The sequence below is a fragment of the Urocampus carinirostris genome, chromosome 13 (genome assembly GCF_059441175.1).
Source record: "Urocampus carinirostris isolate Australia breed hairy pipefish chromosome 13, RoL_Ucar_1.0, whole genome shotgun sequence".
Classification (NCBI taxonomy): Eukaryota; Metazoa; Chordata; class Actinopteri; order Syngnathiformes; family Syngnathidae; genus Urocampus; species Urocampus carinirostris.
In genome coordinates this window covers 22525764-22545758 of record NC_142361.1, presented here as the reverse complement: position 1 = coordinate 22545758, position 19995 = coordinate 22525764, and the positions used below count along the sequence as shown (strand labels likewise).

The 19995-nt window shown below is 42.6% G+C and overlaps 1 long non-coding RNA gene across 1 annotated transcript; it reads right to left on the bottom strand.

The window, feature by feature from the left end:
* Positions 1-732: 732 nt before the first annotated feature.
* On the bottom strand, positions 733-19726 carry LOC148354097 (uncharacterized). The gene is made up of 4 exons (XR_015852572.1): positions 19463-19726; positions 14246-14309; positions 3137-3183; positions 733-869 (listed from the first exon to the last, which is right to left on the bottom strand). It is a non-coding gene; the product is annotated as an uncharacterized LOC148354097 (long non-coding RNA).
* Positions 19727-19995: the final 269 nt, after the last annotated feature.

The following is a 19995-nucleotide window of genomic DNA, read 5'->3' as shown; positions in this document are numbered from 1 at the left end:
ATAGGAGTATATTGGTCGTATTTCTGTAGTATTTCTTTGTTCGTTTTGTAGTATATTTTTCAGTAGAAATGTAACATTTCTGTAGTAGTATTTTGTAATATAGAATTACTGTAGTAGTAATTTTGTAGTATTTCTGTAGTATTTCTTTAGTAGTTTGGAAGTATTTTTTGGAGAAATGTAATATTTCTGCAGTCGTATTTTGTATTACAGTGATACTGTAGTAGTATTTTTGTAGTTTTTCCATAGTATTTATTTTTCTTGTTTTCAAAAACTGCTGTGAACATTGGCAAATGTCACATCACCCAGAGTCACTCAGTTAAAAATGTAGGTGTTATATTTGACCCCGATCTGTCCTTTCAAACACACGTGAAGAAAATTACTAGAACCGCTTTCTTCCATCTTCGCAACATTGCTAAAATTTGCACTAAACTGTCCCAGTCCAATCTGGAGATTATAATTCATCCGTTTGTTACTTCCCGTCTCGACTACTGTAATGCACTACTCTCCGGTCTCCCGAAGTCCAAAATCAAGAGTTTTCAGCTAGTACAAAATGCTGCAGCGAGGCTTTTAACTAAGACAATAAAGTCTGTTTACATTACGCCGATTTTAGCTAACCTGCATTGGCTCCCTGTTAGCTTAAGATGTGATTTCAAGGTTTTCTTGGTATTATACAAAATCATACATGGACTTGCTCCTTCATATCTTTCAGATTTGATTCCCCCCCTATGTTCCGGTCCGGAGCCTTCGTTCTGAAAGTGCTGGTCTACTGGTGATCCCAAGAGCCAAGAAGAGTTCTGCAGGTTCGAGAGCGTTCTCTATCCGAGCACCGGTGCTGTGGAAGCTCTTACCCCTGAGATCCGATCTGCAACCTAGGTGGAAATGATTAAATCTAAGCTTAAAACACACTTTTACTCTATAGCATTTGAATAACCTATATTTTTTGTTGACAATATCTCTGTATTATTTGTAATTGCAACATCCATTGAACCCTGGTCCTCCTGAAAGGGGGATTACCACATGTGCGGTCCCTTGTCAAGGTTTCTTCATTTTCCTCATGTTGAGGTTTTTGAGTTTTTCCTTGCCCTTATGTTGGTTTCAGATCGGGGGATGATGTAATAATAGTCTGAAATAATAGTTTGTGCAATAACCTGTGCAGCCCTTTGAGACTCCTTGTGATTAAGGGCTATACAAATAAAAATGACTTGACTAACCTTATTGGTGGGGTAGCGAACCCCTACCCCCCAAAAATAGTCTGGAGAGCAATGGGTGTCACCAGGCTTTACTTGCCCAAGACACACCACGAGAATTGGTGCCCCTACGACTCTAGCAGTTAAGGGATCCGTGAACCGTGTGATATTATAAAGAACGGTAGGTCCATATTTTATAATAGCAATAAGAAAATTAAGATAATAGTAAGTTCCCTTAACCACAAGCGTCGTAGAGGCACCATTTCCTGTGGTGTGTCTTGGGCAAGTACAGCCTGGAGGGGGGGCCACCCTCTCCAAGCCAACAAATGACACAATATCATTCCATATTTGCCTGTTTTGAATTTCAAAAGGTTGTTTACATTTATTGCATTTTGTCCCTCTTGGGCTTCCACCCATGACTTCCTCCTTCTTGCTACTGATTTGCATTTTACATGCCATCGAAGAAAGTGGCAAAAATGGGAGGTAGGAAGCTTAGCATATGAGCTACAGATTAGCGATTATGTTTCGTATGCGTGTACTGACAGAAGGCGCTAATGGAAAAAACAGGGATGTGATTTGACCAAAGTGAAATTATCTGAAAATTAGCGGGGGGGGGGGGGGGGGTGATTGCTAGCTGGGGGGGGGGGGGGGGGGGAACCAGGTAGGACCAGGGCAGTGCCCTGGTGGGGGGAAAAGTGGGGCGAAGCCCCCCCCCGGAGCTCATGGGTTTTTTTAAGTACTTTCAATGCACTCAGATGACAAAGAAATAGACAAGACAACAGCATAAATTTTCAATGTATATTGAACTATCCCATATAAAATTACAGTTTAAGTCAACTCAAAATCAGTCACATTAAAAAACATTTCCCCAACGCCACTATCTTAATTGTAAAGAAGATGGTTCCAGTGGCAAGGGAGACCCTAGACGACCGGCATCTTTCTACAACTGCAGGCGGCTAACCTACCTCAAAATTCACGACTCTATCAGCAACTGGTACAGGTTGTTGGGGTGGATCACGTCTCTTTATTACCGCTTCCGATTGTGATGTCAATAAGGGATGGAGGCCGTAAAGTTTTGGAGTTTTCGTTTGGGCACCGAAACTTCCAGCGATGGAATAATTTGTCGTTCTTGACTGGAGTTCTTTCACGTGTTTTTTGCTCTTTGCGTGACTTTCAAGAGCTTTGAAACCTCTCCCACCATAGTCGATGGTATCATGACACCAAATGCAAAGTGCTTTCCCGGCACGATCGATCTTCCGAATAAAGTCATTGAACAAATTCGTCACAGTCTTCTTTCCAACATTCGTAGATAATTCCTTCTCCAACCAGTCCCATCGAAACTTGTTTTTTACAATCTTATCAATTTCTTTAGCTCGCGGAGCATCTTTGCGTTCGATCACGGACATCTTTCTTTAAACACCCGGCAAAAACGTGTGAGAAATGAACAATGGCACACTCCTATAACAAGCGCGTTTATTGGTCAACACGAGACTTCAACCAATCGCAAGTACGTTTCATTTCAGTTACGGAAACACTCAAATGGCATGCTGTCGAGACGAAATCGTTTTTTTTTACCAATTAAAACACCGGAAATTTTAAAATTTTATTTTTGGAGATAAAAAAAGCGGAATTCCGCGAATTAGCGGAAAAATCACATCCCTGAAAAAAAGACATATCACCGCCCCTCCCTCAACCGTATAGCCTGCCCATGTCAGCGAGGGAGCTCAATCGGAACGAGTGATATGGAGGGGGCAGGACCTCACTTGCTTTATCTTACATTTTCAGGAACATTGACTCAAAATAAAGCTTTAAAGCTCTTGTGAACATAACATTCATAAAAAGCATTAAAATTACAACTAAATAGTACGTAATACTTATGTTTTGTATACAGGCAAAAGAACGATTAATTAAAATAATATACACGTAAAGGAAAATTAAATCTGATTTACCTTTTGGTGTGAAATCACTTGAGCTGGTGCAGTGGAGTTGCGGGTGGCTGCAAAGGGGAGCAGACGGCAGATTGAATTAAAAGTGATTTTCAAGTTTTCATTTACAGGGATTGTCTCATCAGAACATTTCCTTGATTTCATTGTCTCCTTATCTATCACTTATGGCCATACAACTTACTAAGAGTAGCAACTTTTGTGCCTTCTACATATCCCTTGATCATTACAAGCTTCGGTTCCACAGTTATTATTTTTTTGCTGTAAGATAAGTTTATGATTCAATGATTTTTAAATACATTTCCATGTAAAGGAAAAATGTAATTCAATTAACTACATTTTCATCTTATTAATTACTTTTTAACACAATCTCATCGAGCTAATGACCCGCTATCCGGAAACAGGAAGTGACATACTTGTGCCCTTAAAATATCTTTGAAAAAAATATAGATTTTGATGTAAATACAGTATAGATATTACTGTAGTCCTATTGATTTTTCACATTTCAAGGATCCATTAACCAGGCCACCACTGAAGATGCAACCTTTCTCCACTACTGCTGTTTGGGGGTCTTGGCAAGGTTGATTTTAAGAAGCAAAAACAATTATGAAGCTTGTTTTCATGGTTATCATGTTTTTTGCTTCTCCCTTCTAGCATCCCTGCAAGTTTTGGGACTTTTCGCTAGACAAATTCAAGTTTGTTACACACAATTCTGATCTGAATGATAAAGGCATGGTGGGAAGTAGTTCAGCCAATAGCTTATCCTCATTTTCATGATGCCATAACGGTAACCGATAGCAAACCAGAATTTTATATAACATCACCCGATAGCAGAAAAACATCTTTGAAACATAACTCATCATACCCACGAACACCACAAAGTATGAAATGAATTGGTGTTGATGTCCTATAAATCTACTGTAAGGAAGGGCCAGAACATTTTATCTTCCAAACAGTAAAGTGAAAATGTTTTAACGCTGTATGCTGGCGTCGATTGTACAGGCCTCTTTCATCTTTTAAGGTGGGGAAACCTTCAGAACTGCTGATTGACTAAATCACAGTTCATGGACCCCTAAACTTCATTGGTCATCGGAGCACCAATTGTTGACGGTCCCTGGCCTGTTCTTGGGTCGTGGCAAAGTTGGAATCAGTCCATTCCGTAATGTTGTGGACCCAGTTCTTCTTCTGCCCCCTTGGACAGTACCCTGGAGAATGATTTTGGCCAGTCCTGATGATCTTGTAATGTGACCATACTACTGAAGTCTCCGTTTGCGCACAGTTGATAACAGTTTTTGATAGGGTCCAATGGTTCCTCTAATGGTGTTTCACGTTTTGTCTGTTACATGGGCTAAGTAGCTGATGCCTGGATGTTTCCTGTAGCATCGCATCTCCAATGCCTGGATCTTCTTTTCGAGTTTTGCTGTGAGAGTCCATGTCTCGCAAGCATAGAGGAAAATAGAAGTAACCAGCGCTTGCATGAGTCTGATCTTTGACTTCACTGCCATGTTCTTGTCCTTCCTGATGGGAAGTGCGGCTGTGTATGAGCTATCCAGCCCACGATTTCTGGTTCTGACCTGTCTTCTGATATGACAGCTCCAAGATATTTAAATTTGCGGACATGTTCTAGCTCTCAGAGGTTGATGCCTTGGGGATTGTTGTTCATTACTTTTGTTTTTTTTTCTGTGCTGATTTCAATTCTATACTGGGTTGTTGGTCTGTCCAGACGATTGACGAGATCTTTAAGTTCCTGTTTGTCTGCCAATCAGGTAATGTCATCAGCAAAACGGAGGTTAGTGATGTTGTGTTCCCCAATACTGATTGTACCTTCATGTTGCTCCAGAGCTTCAGACTTGATCCTCTCCAGGAAGATGTTGAATAAAGTTGGAGAGAGAATGCAGCCTTGTCTCACACTGTGGTTTGAAACCACGCTCCGATGGTACCATTGACAAGTACCGTATTGTTGGCATTGGCATACAGTGGTTCAATGGTCTAAACTAGTTTCTGGCCCATGTTGTACTTCCGCATGGTTGCCCATAAAGCGGCTTGCCATACTCTGTCAAACGCCTTGTTGAAATCAACAAAAACGTGATAGAGGTTTCTCTGGTGTTGTTGAAACTTCTCACATAGAATGCGCAAATTAAATAACTGATATGTTTTTAAAATTGGACATTTAAACAAATTGGGTATTTCATAGGATAGAATAGAATAGAATAGAATATACCTTTATTGTCATTGTTACAAAATGGGTTAACATATTGTGACAACGAAATTGGGCATGACACTCCAGTTTTACACATTCACAGTGAGGTATGAGCCAAGAAGATAAAGGAACAGAGAAGATAAGGTTATAAAACAAGGGGGATAAGGCTATAGTTATCATTGACATGGTATTTACACAAGAAATGTCGGCATGTGGGATGTTACATACAGTGTTGTCGTGATACCGTTGGTATCGTAAGGGTTGTGCAATATTGCATTTGGTGCAAAGTCATCATAGTGCAAAAAATAGTCAGCATATGCATTGGTGCAAACATAGACAACATAGTGCAGAAAAAAGGAAATGGTCAGACATTGTGCAAGGTGAGCAGTAAACGTAGTGCAGTCGACATGTGCAAGAACATAGACATTAGTACCATTATATTCGTATGAGGTAGTGTTGGCACAAGTTTTCAGGTTTTTTGTGCTGTGTCTGTTTTGAGCAGTGAACAAACATAGTGCAGACAGCATGTACGTGAGTACCATTTTACATTCGTGTGAGGTAGTTTTTTGCAACAGTTTTCAGTTTTTTTGTGCGGTGTCTGTTTAGGGTGGTAATGGCTGTGGGGAAGAAGCTGTCTCTGAGTCTGTTTGTTTTTGCTTTGTGTGACCTGTAGCGCTTGCCGGAAGGCAGCAGGTCGAAGAGGTGGTGGCCGGGGTGAGAAAAGTCCATGATGATGTTTTCTGCTCTGCTGAGGTAGCGAGAGCAGGCAATGTCCTCCAGACTGGGCAGAGAGCAGCCGACGATTCTCTGGGCTGTTTTGATGATCCTCTGGAGCTTTTTCCTGTCTGCTGCTGTGCACCCAGCATACCACACCGTGATGCAGTATGTTAGGATGCTCTCCACTGTGGCTTTGTAGAAGGACACCTGCAGCTGCTGTTTTAGGTTATTTTTCCTGAGCAATCTCAGGAAGTGCAGTCGCTGCTGGGCCTTCCCTACCACCGCTCTGGTGTTTGCAGACCAGGAGAGGTCGTCGGATATGTGCACACCCAGAAATTTGAAAGAGTGGACTCTCTCTACACAGTCTCCTTTTATGGTGAGTGGTGCTGGATTCCTGCCATTCCTTCTGAAATCCAGAATCAGTTCTTTTGTTTTTGTGGTGTTCAATATGAGGTGGTTTTCCGAACACCACGTTGAAAGTGACTCCACCTCATCCCTGTATGCCGCCTCGTCCCCTTCAGAGATGAGGCCGATCAAGGTGGTATCGTCAGCGAACTTAATTATAGTATTTGTGGGGTGGGTCGGTGAGCAGTCGGAGCTGTAGAGGGTGAAAAGCAGCGGGCTCAGTGCACAACCTTGGGGGGAGCCAGTGTTCAGTGTTAGGGTGGGAGAGACGTGGGTACCGAGTTTCACCGACTGTGGGCGGTTGGAGAGGAAGTCCATTATCCAGTGGCAGATGGAGGGAGAGAGTCCTAGGTGTGCAAGTTTCTCCACCAGGATCTCCGGGATAATGGTGTTGAAGGCTGAGCTGAAGTCCAGAAAGAGCATTCTGACGTAGCTCCCCCGGTGGTCCAGGTGTTTCAGCACGGTGTGAAGTGCTGTGTTTATGGCGTCGTCAGTGGAGCGGTTTGCCCTGTAGGCAAACTGGTGGGGGTCCAGTGTGAGTGGCAGGGAGTTTTTGATGTGCCGGGACACTAACCTCTCGAAGCACTTCATGACCACAGGCGTAAGAGCTACAGGCCTGTAGTCGTTGAGGCTTTCCACTGCTGACTTTTTGGGGATGGGAATGATGGTGGAGGTTTTGAGGCAAGGTGGGACGGTCGCCTGTGACAGGGACCGGTTGAAGATGGTGGTGAAGACCCCAGCCAGCGGATTGGAACAGTCCCTGAGTACCCTCCCTGGTACTCCATCCGGGCCAGTTGCCTTCCTGGGGTTTATGGTATTCAGCGCACGCCTAACTTCGTGCTCCTGAAATGTGAGAGAGTTGCTGCTGGTTGTTGGTAGGTGTGATGTGGCTGTTTGTGGCCTACCAGCTTCAAAGCGAGCGAAGAACTGATTAAGGTCCTCAGCTAGTGAAGCCTCAGCCTCAACAGCTGCCAGGTTGTGGCCTCTGAAGTTGGTGATGTGTTGGAGGCCCTGCCACATCCTCCTCGGGTCATTTCCAGCGAAGAGGTGCTCGATCCTCCTTGTGTAGGCTGCTTTTGCTTCCTTGATGCCTCTCTTCAGGTCAGCCCTGGCCACCCCGTAAAGAGCCTTGTCTCCAGACCTGAAGGCGGTGTTGCGGTGTTTGAGGAGGGTGCGCACCTCGCTGGACATCCAGGGTTTTTGATTTGGGTAGTTTTTGATTTTTTTATATACTGTGACTTCATCCGTGCAGTAACGGATGTAGGATAAAACCGTGTCAGTGAATTTCTGGAGGTCATGGTGTTCAAATACCTCCCAGCAAGTTTGATCAAAACAGTCCTGCAGCTTGGAGAGGGCTCCCTCAGGCCACGTTTGTATTGTCCTCGTTACAGGTTTTGTTTTCCTTCGGATGGGGGTGTATGAGGGGGTAAGGGATAGGCATAGGTGATCCGAATTTACTAGGTGGGGGAGGGGGGAAGCTTTGTATGCGTTTCTGAGGTTGCTGTAAACGCGGTCCAAAGTTTTTTCACCCCTTGTTGCACAGTTCACATATTGATAGAATTTTGGAAGAACAGTCCTTAAACATGCCTTATTAAAGTCGCCAGCGATAATGAAAGCTCCGTCGGGGTGTGCAAGCTGTTGGATGTTTATAGCGGCGAGTAGAAGGTTTAGCGCTGTGCTAGCGTTAGCATCCGGAGGAATGTAAACAGCTATCACAATGAGCACAGTTAGCTCTCGCGGTATATAGAATGGTCTACACGATACCGCCAGAAACTCTAGATCGGGCGAGCAGTGTGCATCAATAATTCTGCTGTTATTGCACCACGCATTATGTACGTAAATGCATAGTCCCCCACCTCTTTTTTTGCCGGAGTCTTCGTTGCGGTCGTATCGGTGTAGCGTGCGTCCTGCTAGCTGAACTGCAGCGTCGGGGATCCGCGGGTCAAGCCATGACTCCGTAATCACAAAAATGTTGCTATTCCGTGCGAAGTTGTTGGTAGCTATCCGCAGCTCAAGCTCACTGATTTTGTGTACGATGGATCTGGCGTTGGTCAGGAAGATACTCGGAAGCGCTTGTCGGTGTGGTCGTCTTTTTAGCTTCTTCGCTAGGCCTCCCCGAGAGCCTCGTTTTTGTTTACGTTCCCTCCGCCGTCTCCGTCGCTTGATGGGCGGGCAGGTAACCCAGGGAGATCCCGGTGGTCTTCGTATGTCCTTTGGGATGTTGTTGTTGGTGTTGTAATCGTGAAATGAGTCGAAATCTAATCTTTGACCCAGGTTAATAAGTTCCTGGCGACTTAAGGTGATAGTTGCCGAACAGGTATTTATAAAAGAAAAGATGAGAGAAAAAAGAACACTTAAAGTAAAAAGATTTACTGGAGGGACATCAGCCGCTGCGTGTAGTCGCGCCGCCATGTTGGGGGGAAAAAAAAAAAAAAAAAAAAAAAAAAAAAAAATTGCTGGTTTGTTATTTTAACTATACTGCGCACTGTTGTTCATTGTTTTGACTATTACATAATTGTCACCATCGGCCAATTATGTTGCAGTTCTTTGATATTCCACACCTGGATCTGCTGATGAAACCTAGGAGATTTAATAGAAAGAGAGGGCTCAGGAGACGGCCTCTAGAATGGTTTGGAATTCCTTATCTGAAGGCTTCTCTCCCTTTCCTCTTTGCATGTTCTAATTCCATTGAACACTTCTCTCGTTATTTTGAATGTCTACTAAAGTTTAAACTTCTCAACCCCCTCATTGATTTTCTCTACTCCAGTGTCCTGTTTCGTTATGCGGCAATGTCGTAGCGGTCGTTATGCGCTAGCAGCCAGACAGCATCAGTGTTCAGCTTTATTTCCACGACTCCTTCCTTTGTAGCCAAGGGAAACGTTAAGAGCACAAGCAGGAAGTTATGCCGGTCTAGCTCCTCGTTCTGCTTCTTCCACCAGATATTAAAAAACACCCACACCCTCCGAAAGCAGAGCGGCTGTAAAAAACGCAAGAGGAGGGAGGGATGAAGGAATCATTACATGCAATTTATAAACCATTAAAAGCCCTATTAAAAAAGGAGGCTAATTCATCCAGCAGTGGGCGCAGTCCTTGCTTTGAGGACGTTTTTGGATGTGAGCGAATAGGAAGCCGAGAGTTGCTGGAGCGACGCCCAAGACAGCAGAGGGACAACATAAAAGTTGACAGGCCAAGTGAGATGGATGGCGACTCGTAACGGTTATGTTTTGGACTCGCTTTGACGATTCCGGAGCGGAAGACGAAAAAGCGGTTTAGACAGAATCCTTGTGATGATGAGGAGGCTTCGATTTACGTTTTGACTGTGGTGTTTTGACAAGAATTTTGTCTTTAACCTAGGAAAAGCGCCAGGCTATACGTATCTCAGACAGGGAAATGACGGCTCCACCCACAAAAATGGGGCTTTTTTAAATTTGAGGTTATCGTCACCGCCCATTATCGTTATTGAGAACCCCTTGCAATACAACCCACACACCACAATTTAAAAAAATTCTCTGCTTGGAACAATAATGGACCGAGGATAATGGAATGCAGCTGCACAGGTGCTGTACATTTTAAGCGATAAGGACAGAAAAAAAGAGCATCCACTCATGACACGAATTTGTTCCCTGTTCTCAGCAATAGTCAACTGGGTATAATAGATCGAGGACAAAAGAGTAGAGTTCATTTTAGGCAACCCACAATGGCATGCTTCAGTGGGCTAAAAAAAGCGCTTTACCAGCCCTTGCTGGCAGCAATAGTCGACTGAGGATAATGAATCATGGCCACAACCTTGCATTTCATGTTAGGGTGGCCTGTTGAAATAGTTCCTTCTGCCAGTCCTTGCTCGCAGCAACACGGGATTGGGGATAATGTATTACAGCCATAAGAGTGCAGTTACTTTTTTTGTTGTACAGAACAGAGAAAAAAAAAGCCAGCAACATGCAATTGGGGAACATGGATCTCAGACACAACTGTGCATTTTTGGTGGGCCAAAACAGCTCCAGTCTCTACTTGCATCAATATGATATTGAGGATAATGGATCACAGCCACACAAGTGCAGTTCATTTTGGGCGGAAATACAGTTGTGGCAAAAAAAAAGAGCCCCATGGCCTGGCAAAAGTGCAGGTTCCCACTGGCAGCTACATACAACTGGGGATAATGGATCGCAGTTGCATGAGGGCAGTTCATCTTTTGGTCTGACAGAATTGGGAAAATGAGCTCTGTCGGCTCCTGTTTGCGGGGGTATTCAATCAAGGAATACGTATCACAGCTGCACCAGTCTAGTTCTCTTTTTGGGGGACAGAATGGTAAGGAGAGAACTGCCAGGGCTGACAAAAATGTGCTCTGCTGGCCCTCGCAGCAATATACAATTTGTGAAAATGTATTCTTTTTTTCTGTTCTGTCCATGAAAAAGTGAACTGTACTATTGCCGCTATGATTCCATGTCCATGATAGACTATTGCTGCAAGCAGGGGCCCTTGCAGTGCACCCTCTTTGAGTCTGGCAGCTCTTTTTGCTGTTATTCCTGTCTTAAATGAACTGCACTCATACGGCTGTGAACCATTAACCCCAATTGACTTTTAATACTAAGAATAGAATGTTGTGGTCATGATCTATCATCCCCGGATGCCTATTGCTGAAAGCAGTGGCTTGAAGAGCGCATTTCTTTTTCAATTCAGCCACTGCAGCATGCCATTGTCCCATTTTGACTCTTACGGATTCTTTTTGCCTATATTGAACAGCACCAATGTGTCCAGGATCCATTATTCTGGGTCAACTATTGAATTGCCGAGAGCTGGGGCTAGCAGAGAGTATGTTAAGAAAGGGGGAGGTTAATTTGCAGAATTTCGCATATCACCGGGGGTTCTGGACCCTATTAACCGCAATAAACCAGGAATTATACAGTACTACACTTTTATAGGGACAAGGTCAAAGAAGGTAAATAACGGTGGCATTAAGAGCGTCTGGCCTGAGCCCGAGGCGTCATGGCCCCCCCTCGACCGTATCATAACACGGCCACAGTCGATACTCTCCAAATTGAGCCTTCATGCAGAACACACGGTAAAATCGATATCCTTAAAAAGGTAACACGTCAAACTATTAAACACGCCATCGATTCTTACGTGATATGCAGCGCCTATAAACACATCCACTGACATTTTATCCGCGTACTTAAGAAGTAAAGCGAGCTTTTATGTGATGATTTCACGCAGTAAAGTCGCTTATTTAGTGTTTCTGCCGCCGTTTCTTTCTCCCGGGAGACAATTGCGGAACGCCGTGCCAAAATTTGACAGTTTCTGGTGTTTCGGGCGGAGTTTAACGCGATGTTCTGGCCCATTCATGAGCACAAAGCTGCGCGGGAATTTTGCGACTTTACATAAGCTATGTTTAGATGAGTGCCACAAACAAGCCAGCGTGAAGACGTTCAGCTTTTGTTTTACAGCTGTCAAAATTCGCAAAGCCGCCCAAGACCCTCCGGCACACTGACAAAGAAAATTGTGGAGAATTTGCAAACTCATACTTTGAAACTTTTCTGTGCGTGTTGCTTGTGATTCAAGACCACAGAAAATCGGCACCCAAAACACAAACAAAGGATAAAGGATTAAAATGATCAACAATAGCATTTTCAATGTGTTGGCCTGTGTTTATTTATTCATAGTTTATAGCACTTAGTTAAGGAAAAGTCCAAAAATGATTTAGTTCTCTCTCGATGTAAAGAAATTAAAGCTCTAACTCTGAGTTATAGGTTCAAAACAGCGTTAATTCTGGAGTTATATATGTTTGCCTTTATGTATAGAATATGTATATACTGGACTGTCTCAGAAAATTAGAATATTGTGATAAAGTTCTTTATTTTCTGTAATGCAATTAAAAAAACAAAAATGTCATACATTCTGGATTCATTACACATCAACTGAACTATTTCAAGCCTTTTATTATTTGAATATTGCTGAATTTGGCTTACAGCTTAAGAAAACGCAAAAATCCTATCTCAAAATATTAGAATATCATGAAAAAGTATACAAGTAGGCTATTCAACTAATCACCTGAATCATCTAATTAACTCGAAACACCTTGCAAGGGTTTCCTGAGCCTTAAAAACACTCAGCTTGGTTCAGTAAACTAAATCACTGCTGATCTGACTGCTGTCCAGAGGACCATCATTGATACCCTCCATCAGGAGGGTAAGACACAAAAAGAAATTTCTCAAAGAGCAGGCTGTTCACAGAGTGCAGTTTCAAAGCATATCCACAAAAAGTCTGTTGGAAGGGAAAAATGTGGCCGGAAACGCTGCACAACCAAGAGAGATGACCGCAGCCTTAACAAAATTGTGAAGAAGAGCCGCTTCCAGAATTTGGGGGAGCTTCAAAGACAGTGGGCTGAAGCTGGAGTCCAGGTATCAAAAGCCACAGTTCACAGACGAAATGGGATACAATAGCCGTATTCCCATGGTGAAGCCACTTCTGAACTCAAGACAACGGAAGAAGCGTCTGACTTGGGCTATGGAGAAGAAGCACTGGACAGTTGCAGAGTGGTCCAAAGTCCTCTTTTCAGACGAAAGCAAGTTTTGCATTTCATTTGGAAGTCAAGGCGCCAGAGTCTGGAGAAAGGCTGGAGAGGAGCAAAATCCAAGTTGCTTGAAATCCAGTGTGAAGTTCCCACAGTCAGCAATGGTTTGGGGAGCCATGTCAGCTGCTGGTGTTGGTCCACTGTGTTTCATCAAGTCCAGAGTAAATGCAACTGTGTACCAAGAGATTTTAGAGCACTACATGCTTCCATCTGCTGAAAAGCTCTATGGAGATGAGGATTTCATTTTCCAGCATGATCTGGCACCTGCCCACAGTGCCAAAACCACCAGTAACTGGTGCACTGACCATGGCATCACTGTCCTTGATTGGCCTGCTAATTCCCCTGACCTGAACCCCATCGAGAATTTGTGGGGTATAGTTAAGAAAAAGATGAAAGACACCAGACCTACAAATGCAAATGAGCTGAAGGCCGCTATCGAAGCATCCTGGGCATCAATAACACCTCAGCAATGCCACAGGCTGATTGCCTCCATGCCACGCCGGATTGATGCAGTAATCCGTGCAAAAGGATTCCCAACCAAGTACTGAGTGCATCAATGGACATTTTCAAATGTTTGATTTAGTTTTGCTGTTACAAAATTATTTTTTTACTCGGTCTGAGGAACTATTCTAATATTTTGAGATAGGATTTTTGAGTTTTTTTCAGCTGTAAGCCAAAATCAGCAATATTCAAATAATAAAAGGCTTGAAATAGTTCAGTTGATGTGTAATGAATCCAGAATGTATGACATTTTTGTTTTTTTAATTGCATTACAGAAAATAAAGAACTTTATCACAATATTCTAATTTTCTGAGACAGTCCAGTATGTGGGAGCAATGATCAAAATGGAGAAAGCATGAAACCACTGCAAACTAAGATTTTGGACTTCGGGAGACTAAGACCTTCTTAACTTTTGACCGAAACAAGTAGAAAACTAATCAGAGAGGTAATCGAGAGGCCCACGATCACGTTGAAAGACCTACAAGCATACACAGATGAGATAGGACTATCTGTGCATAAGACGAATGTTAGTCGTACTCTGCAAAAATCTGCCCTTGTGACAAGATAAAAGCCCTTTCTGAAACCCTACCATAAAAGGGCCTGTAAAGCTGCATGGGAGACACAAAAACCAGGTGGAACAAGGTGCTCTTGTCAGATGAGACCAAAATTGAACATTTTGGCCAGTATGTGTTATGTTTGGTGTAAAAGTAACATGGCAACTCACCCTGAAAACACCATCACCAATGTCAAACATGGTGGTGGCAGCATCATGCTCTGGGGTTGCTTTCCTTCAGTAGGGACAGAGAGGGTCATTAGAGATAATGGGGTGATAGAGCCAAATACAGGGTAATTATGGCAGAAAATCTCTTGGGGGTCTGCAAGAAACCTGAGAATGAGGCGCAGGTTCACCTTCCATCAGAACAACGACCCGTAAACATAAAGCAGAATCTACACTTGAAATGGTTGAAAACTAACAATATAAAGGCACACGCCTTGTTACCCTTGCTGGGGACTATGGCCATAACTGATTGATGATAAGGACAATTGTCAAGAAGAAAGAAGCTTTTAAAGCAACTAATTCTTTTAATATATGTTAGGAGTGACAAAATTGGATAGATTGAGAAATGAAATCGTGAGAGACAGAACTGGAGTAGTAGTGGAACGGAGCAAGCGTGTGGATAAGAGAGTACTCAGTTTGTTTGGACACATGGCGAGGATGGATGAGGAGCGAATGTTGAAGAGGATCTACAGAGCAGAAGTCAATGGAGGGAGACCAAGAGGAAAGCCGCGATTGACGTGGATGGATGGTGTTATGAGAGCGCTGGAGGAAAGCGGTCTAAATGTAATGGACGCTAGAGTTCTTGTTAGTGACACAAATGAGTGGAGAGGTGTTGTGAAAGAATAGTGGGATGTTTGGACGCGTTCTAAGGGATGGGCAGGGCACCCGTATGATGCAGCAGGGGTAAACCGGTGAAAGCTGACCTGAGTGACACGGCCGCTTTCTTGTGTCCCGTTTCATCTGGAGATGCCATGCTGCTTAACTTGTTTGGATGTTAGGGCATTTGGATTGGCCAAAGTCAATTTTTTTTCGTTTATTTTGCTACTTTTTCCTTTTTTTCTTTTCTTTGTTTTTGTGTATATATATTTGTCTTGCTGTCGGTCACCCCTCTCGAGGGATATGACCAGGGTAGATAGATAGATAGGTAGATAGAATAGCCAGGCTAATATGGCGCCAATATGTTTGCTTTTCGATATATGTTAATATAAGATTTCTTTTCACGATTGTGTCTCACATATTTTGAGTCTTTTATCAAGAAGTTTGAAGCCTGAAATACGGCAATGTGTCAAAAAGCACTACAATACTTTTGCAAGTTATTGTATTGTTCAAAAAGGGAAAATTGGGTTATTTGGGGAAGAATGTGCAGAGATTATTCGAAAAACCTTCAATGGTTCGCTGAGAAACTGCTGTCAAGCATTCACACAACAGCAATTCCGATAATGGAGGTGAGACCAGCGTTGGAAAAAAATGCAAGGTTTACGAATTAGCTGCCACGGAAAGGTTAGCCGCCGTTATTGATGTGGCACAATTACATGTTATTATTTGTGATCAAATTATAGTGAGTGGCGTTTGCAGGTTTAACGGAGAGGGGGGCTGAGGTTTATCCCGTGTGGGACCCAGCAATGGAATTGCAGCTGAAATGATGCCGAGGGCAGTTGTAAATTCACAGTCATAAGCTTTCCGAAGCTGAAAACATTTTTTGGGGAGTTACTGACTTGCGCAAAAATGAACATGTTGTAATTATTAGAACTACGATTAAAATGGGCTGTCAACCACAAAAACATATGAACTTTGTCAAAATCCTCCCACCTCTGTCTTTCCCTGACCTCCAAATATACCCCTACATTGGTAATACTTGCCCATTTTTCCCAATCATATTTTTTATCTATTTTTTGTATCTTAAATCATTTATTACACATTTATCCTGGAGTGCCACGCCAAACTATTTTTTTACACTTATAGAAGAAGAAAAATAGTTGCCGGACATACTAATTCAAAATGTACAATAATGAAATCTGATAACATGAAGTCTGGAATGTAATTAAAACATTTAAGGCAATTTATTGATAACAAAATGTTCTCAGCGTACATAATTATGTCGATTGGATGGACATTCTCAAATACAGAACATTACACAAAATTTCTCTCTTCTTTGGCTTTCTAATAGGTTTAGCAATTTCAAACACCATCACCCAATACTGTGAGTATTAGATATCCAAGACCACATCAAGAGAGGCAAGATCTGGTAGAGCGTCACTGGTCCATATAAAAAGAATCGGACGAGCGATAGCCTGCCTCTTTTCTTCGGCCTGGCCGTGTGGCCACCACGGCGGCCTTTAGTTCAGCATGTGGGCCATACGTTGCGACCCTCCGGAACATGAAAGAAAATCCCTCCGCAAAAACAAGTAAGAGGATGGTTTTAGATTTTACACCATGTTTGCTGGATTTTTTTCGGTTCAAGAGAATCTCCCCAAATCAACTCGCATCATTGCAGGTAACTTTTTTTTTCTTTGCTACTAACTACCAGACTTTCAGCAGTCGAATACTACCAGAATCTCCGGCGCCTTTCCCTCCACTTTTTTCATTAATTTCATTAATTCTCCGTGTTAATAAATTGTGTGTCTTATTTCAATTGGGCTAGTTCATTGAATCAATTTTCTTGGGATTAGTAATTCATATAGGAACTCAAAGAACTCAAAGTAGTAACAAAATGTAACTTTTATTAGTGTAAGAATTTCTAGCATCCTTCAGAGACAAAAAAGAGTGATGGTGGAGCACCAGCAACACCTAGAGCCAAATTCGTTTAGTGATGCAGTAAAGAATAATTTGTTTCAATCCTAAAGAATTTAAAAATGAAAGCTTGAAAAATTGCTAAATGGCTATCTTCAAACAAAATGAGTTACCTGTAGCACACAAAATTGATCACATCTTATTTTAGTGTATATTTCCTTTTTTTTCCTGATTTAAATACGAGACAAATAGCAAAAAAATGCATTGTTATTCCAATTAGTATCATTATTTGTATTTTAATAGATAAATAACAATATACCAGTACTAGAAATACATTGATTTGTGTTTTTCCATTCGAACGGTTTATTGAGGGGTTTTCATGGCCAAATTCAAGCACTTTTACAGGACTTTCAAAGCCAATTTTTGAATTTCTCCATTACCATTATAGGAAGAAATCCGCCATCACATCACCCCTCTAGTTCAGCAACTGCACTGGCTCCCAATCAACCATAGAATCAACAACAAAATCCTCCTCTGCACCTACATGGCCACTCACAACCTTGCCCCTCTCTACCTCTCCCACCTCCTTCACATTGTCACACCATCCTGCACCCTCAGATACTCCTCCCTCCATATCACTATGACCACTACCCGTCTAACTTTCATGGTGAGCAGAGCTTTCAGCCGCTCCGGCCCCCAGCTCTGGAACTCATTGGCTCCTGACCTCTGAAATTCTGCCACCCCTGTCCTTCAAATCTGGACTCAAAACTCACCTCAGTTTTTAATTTGCTATTTATTACTTGCTTGTTTTATTCTTGCTTTATTGTTGTTTGTTACTCTTTGCACAGCGACCTTGGGTATCCTGAAAGGCGCTTTAAAGTATAATGTATTATTATTATTATTATTATTAATACTATTGAGCATGTATTTTAAAGATGCACAACTGTATTTGTGATTTACAACAGTTTTTCAAGTCCTCTTCTTTAGATTCACAACTATATCTGTGATTTACATTTGCCATTTTTAATAATGGGTGTGCAATTATCAAGACATAATTTTATAAATGGAGTAGCTTTAAATGTATTTGTATTTGTGAATCTGAATAATATGCAAATGCAATATTGCACAACCCTTACGATACCAACGGTATCACGACAACACTGTATGTAACATCCCACATGCCGACATTTCTTGTGTAAATACCATGTCAATGATAACTATAGCCTTATCCCCCTTGTTTTATAACCTTATCTTCTCTGTTCCTTTATCTTCTTGGCTCATACCTCACTGTGAATGTGTAAAACTGGAGTGTCATGCCCAATTTCGTTGTCACAATATGTTAACCCATTTTGTAACAATGACAATAAAGGTATATTCTATTCTATTCTATTCTATTCTAAGTAAATACTCTCAAGACAAATCTCCCCTATATAGTTGTTGGGTATAAATGACAGTACTGTAGTATGTAGCTTATATTTTCAGTTGCTGGAAGTCCTTCCCATTTCAATTTACCACTGGTAAATATTACTTTCATTTTTTGAAGGGCCCGTTATAGGTATACATATTTGTTATGTAAGCCTGCACTATTACACATTTCATAGCGCCCTGTTAAGGTGAAGAATGCTTCTATTGCACAGCAACCTGCAGAGGGCGATGACGCTTCATAGGACAATGCCATATATGTCAAGAACCAGAACCGGATTAGGACCCAAACGCGTGACGTTCTCACACAAGCCTTTTATTTTACGGGAAATGGGGAGTCATGCACGTTAGACAGCGGTCTGGCTTGGAAAGACAGGAAGCCAGAGACCGACGAGATCGATTCCAATTGCCCGAGTTGATATCGGACAGGACGGGACAGACAGACAGGATAGATAATGAAACAGGATATCGAAAATAAACGGGACAAACCAGAAGGGAACGAAAACTGGAGAGTATAATAAACAGGACAAAAATAGAAGAGAACGAAACTGAAAACTGATATTAAACGGGACAAAAATAAACAGGAACACTACCAGACTGGAAATACCAACAGGAAAACAGGACCGAGTCAGAACCCACATCTTGCTGTGCAGTGGTTCGTCGACGGACTGACAAAATAAGAGAGAGCGCACTGAACTTAAAAAAGACAATCTGTTAATGAGCCGCTGCTGGCGCCACACGGGCAGGGCCAATTGGGCGCCATGGCAACCATGACAATATAAACAAATGCCAGCTGCCGTTAATAACAAGGGAGGAAGAAATGCAATGGCAAAGCGAAGACCTGTTGAAAAAGTAGCAAACTATTTCAAGCATATACAAACGCTTTACCCAAAATTTAAGCGCTTTTCAATCCTTGAAAACCCAACTTGAAATTCAAGAATTTTCAAGAATTACAAGCACTCGTACGAACCCTATACTTGGCACTCACCGGCCCTACATCGGGAACCCTCGGAGAACACAAAAGAAAAAATTGTATCAGGGCAACAACCGGGCGAAAACAAAGTGAGTGGGATGCTGCCAAGAAAGGAGTGACAATGAAGAATGGAAGCACTTAAAACTATCTGAAAGAGTGATCCGTTATTACACAGGGGCGGATACACACTGTAGTTTTGTTTTTGGCCGGATAAAGACGCTCATCAATTTCAAATGTCAAGGTCCTCGGCATCTTACCCGAACGTTGTCGGAAGCTCCGCCTCCTCCTGGACGATTTCTCACCCGCGCGGGAAAAAAAGACGGCCCCGGTGGGAAATCCCGCGTAATCTTGCGTGGCCAAAGAAGGTCTGCAAAAGCGGCAGCCGGCCCGCTTGTTATTTACTGCTCACTTAGCCCTCCTGCAGCCCGACACGCCGGCAATTTATGAGGACAATTGTAAGGCCGCCGGAGCACTTCCTGATGGATGGACGGCGAACCAGAAGGGAGAATCCTGCCGTTTGGGCTCGCTGTATACCGGAGCTTTAAGAGAACACAGGTAAAAACAAGAGTAATGACGCTCAATTTGGGGCCGGGGAAAATATGCATCCAGTTCCTAAAAAAACATCTTGTGTGCGAGGTGACGCCAAGTGAGATAGGTACTTGCTCGTGTGTCTTGCAAAATGCCACCAGAAACACCAAATGTCACCCGAATGTCAGCAATTCCACACTTCGGAGGGTTTATTTTGTGCTAAATCTACTGATAACAAAACGTGAAGGAAGGGATTTAGTAC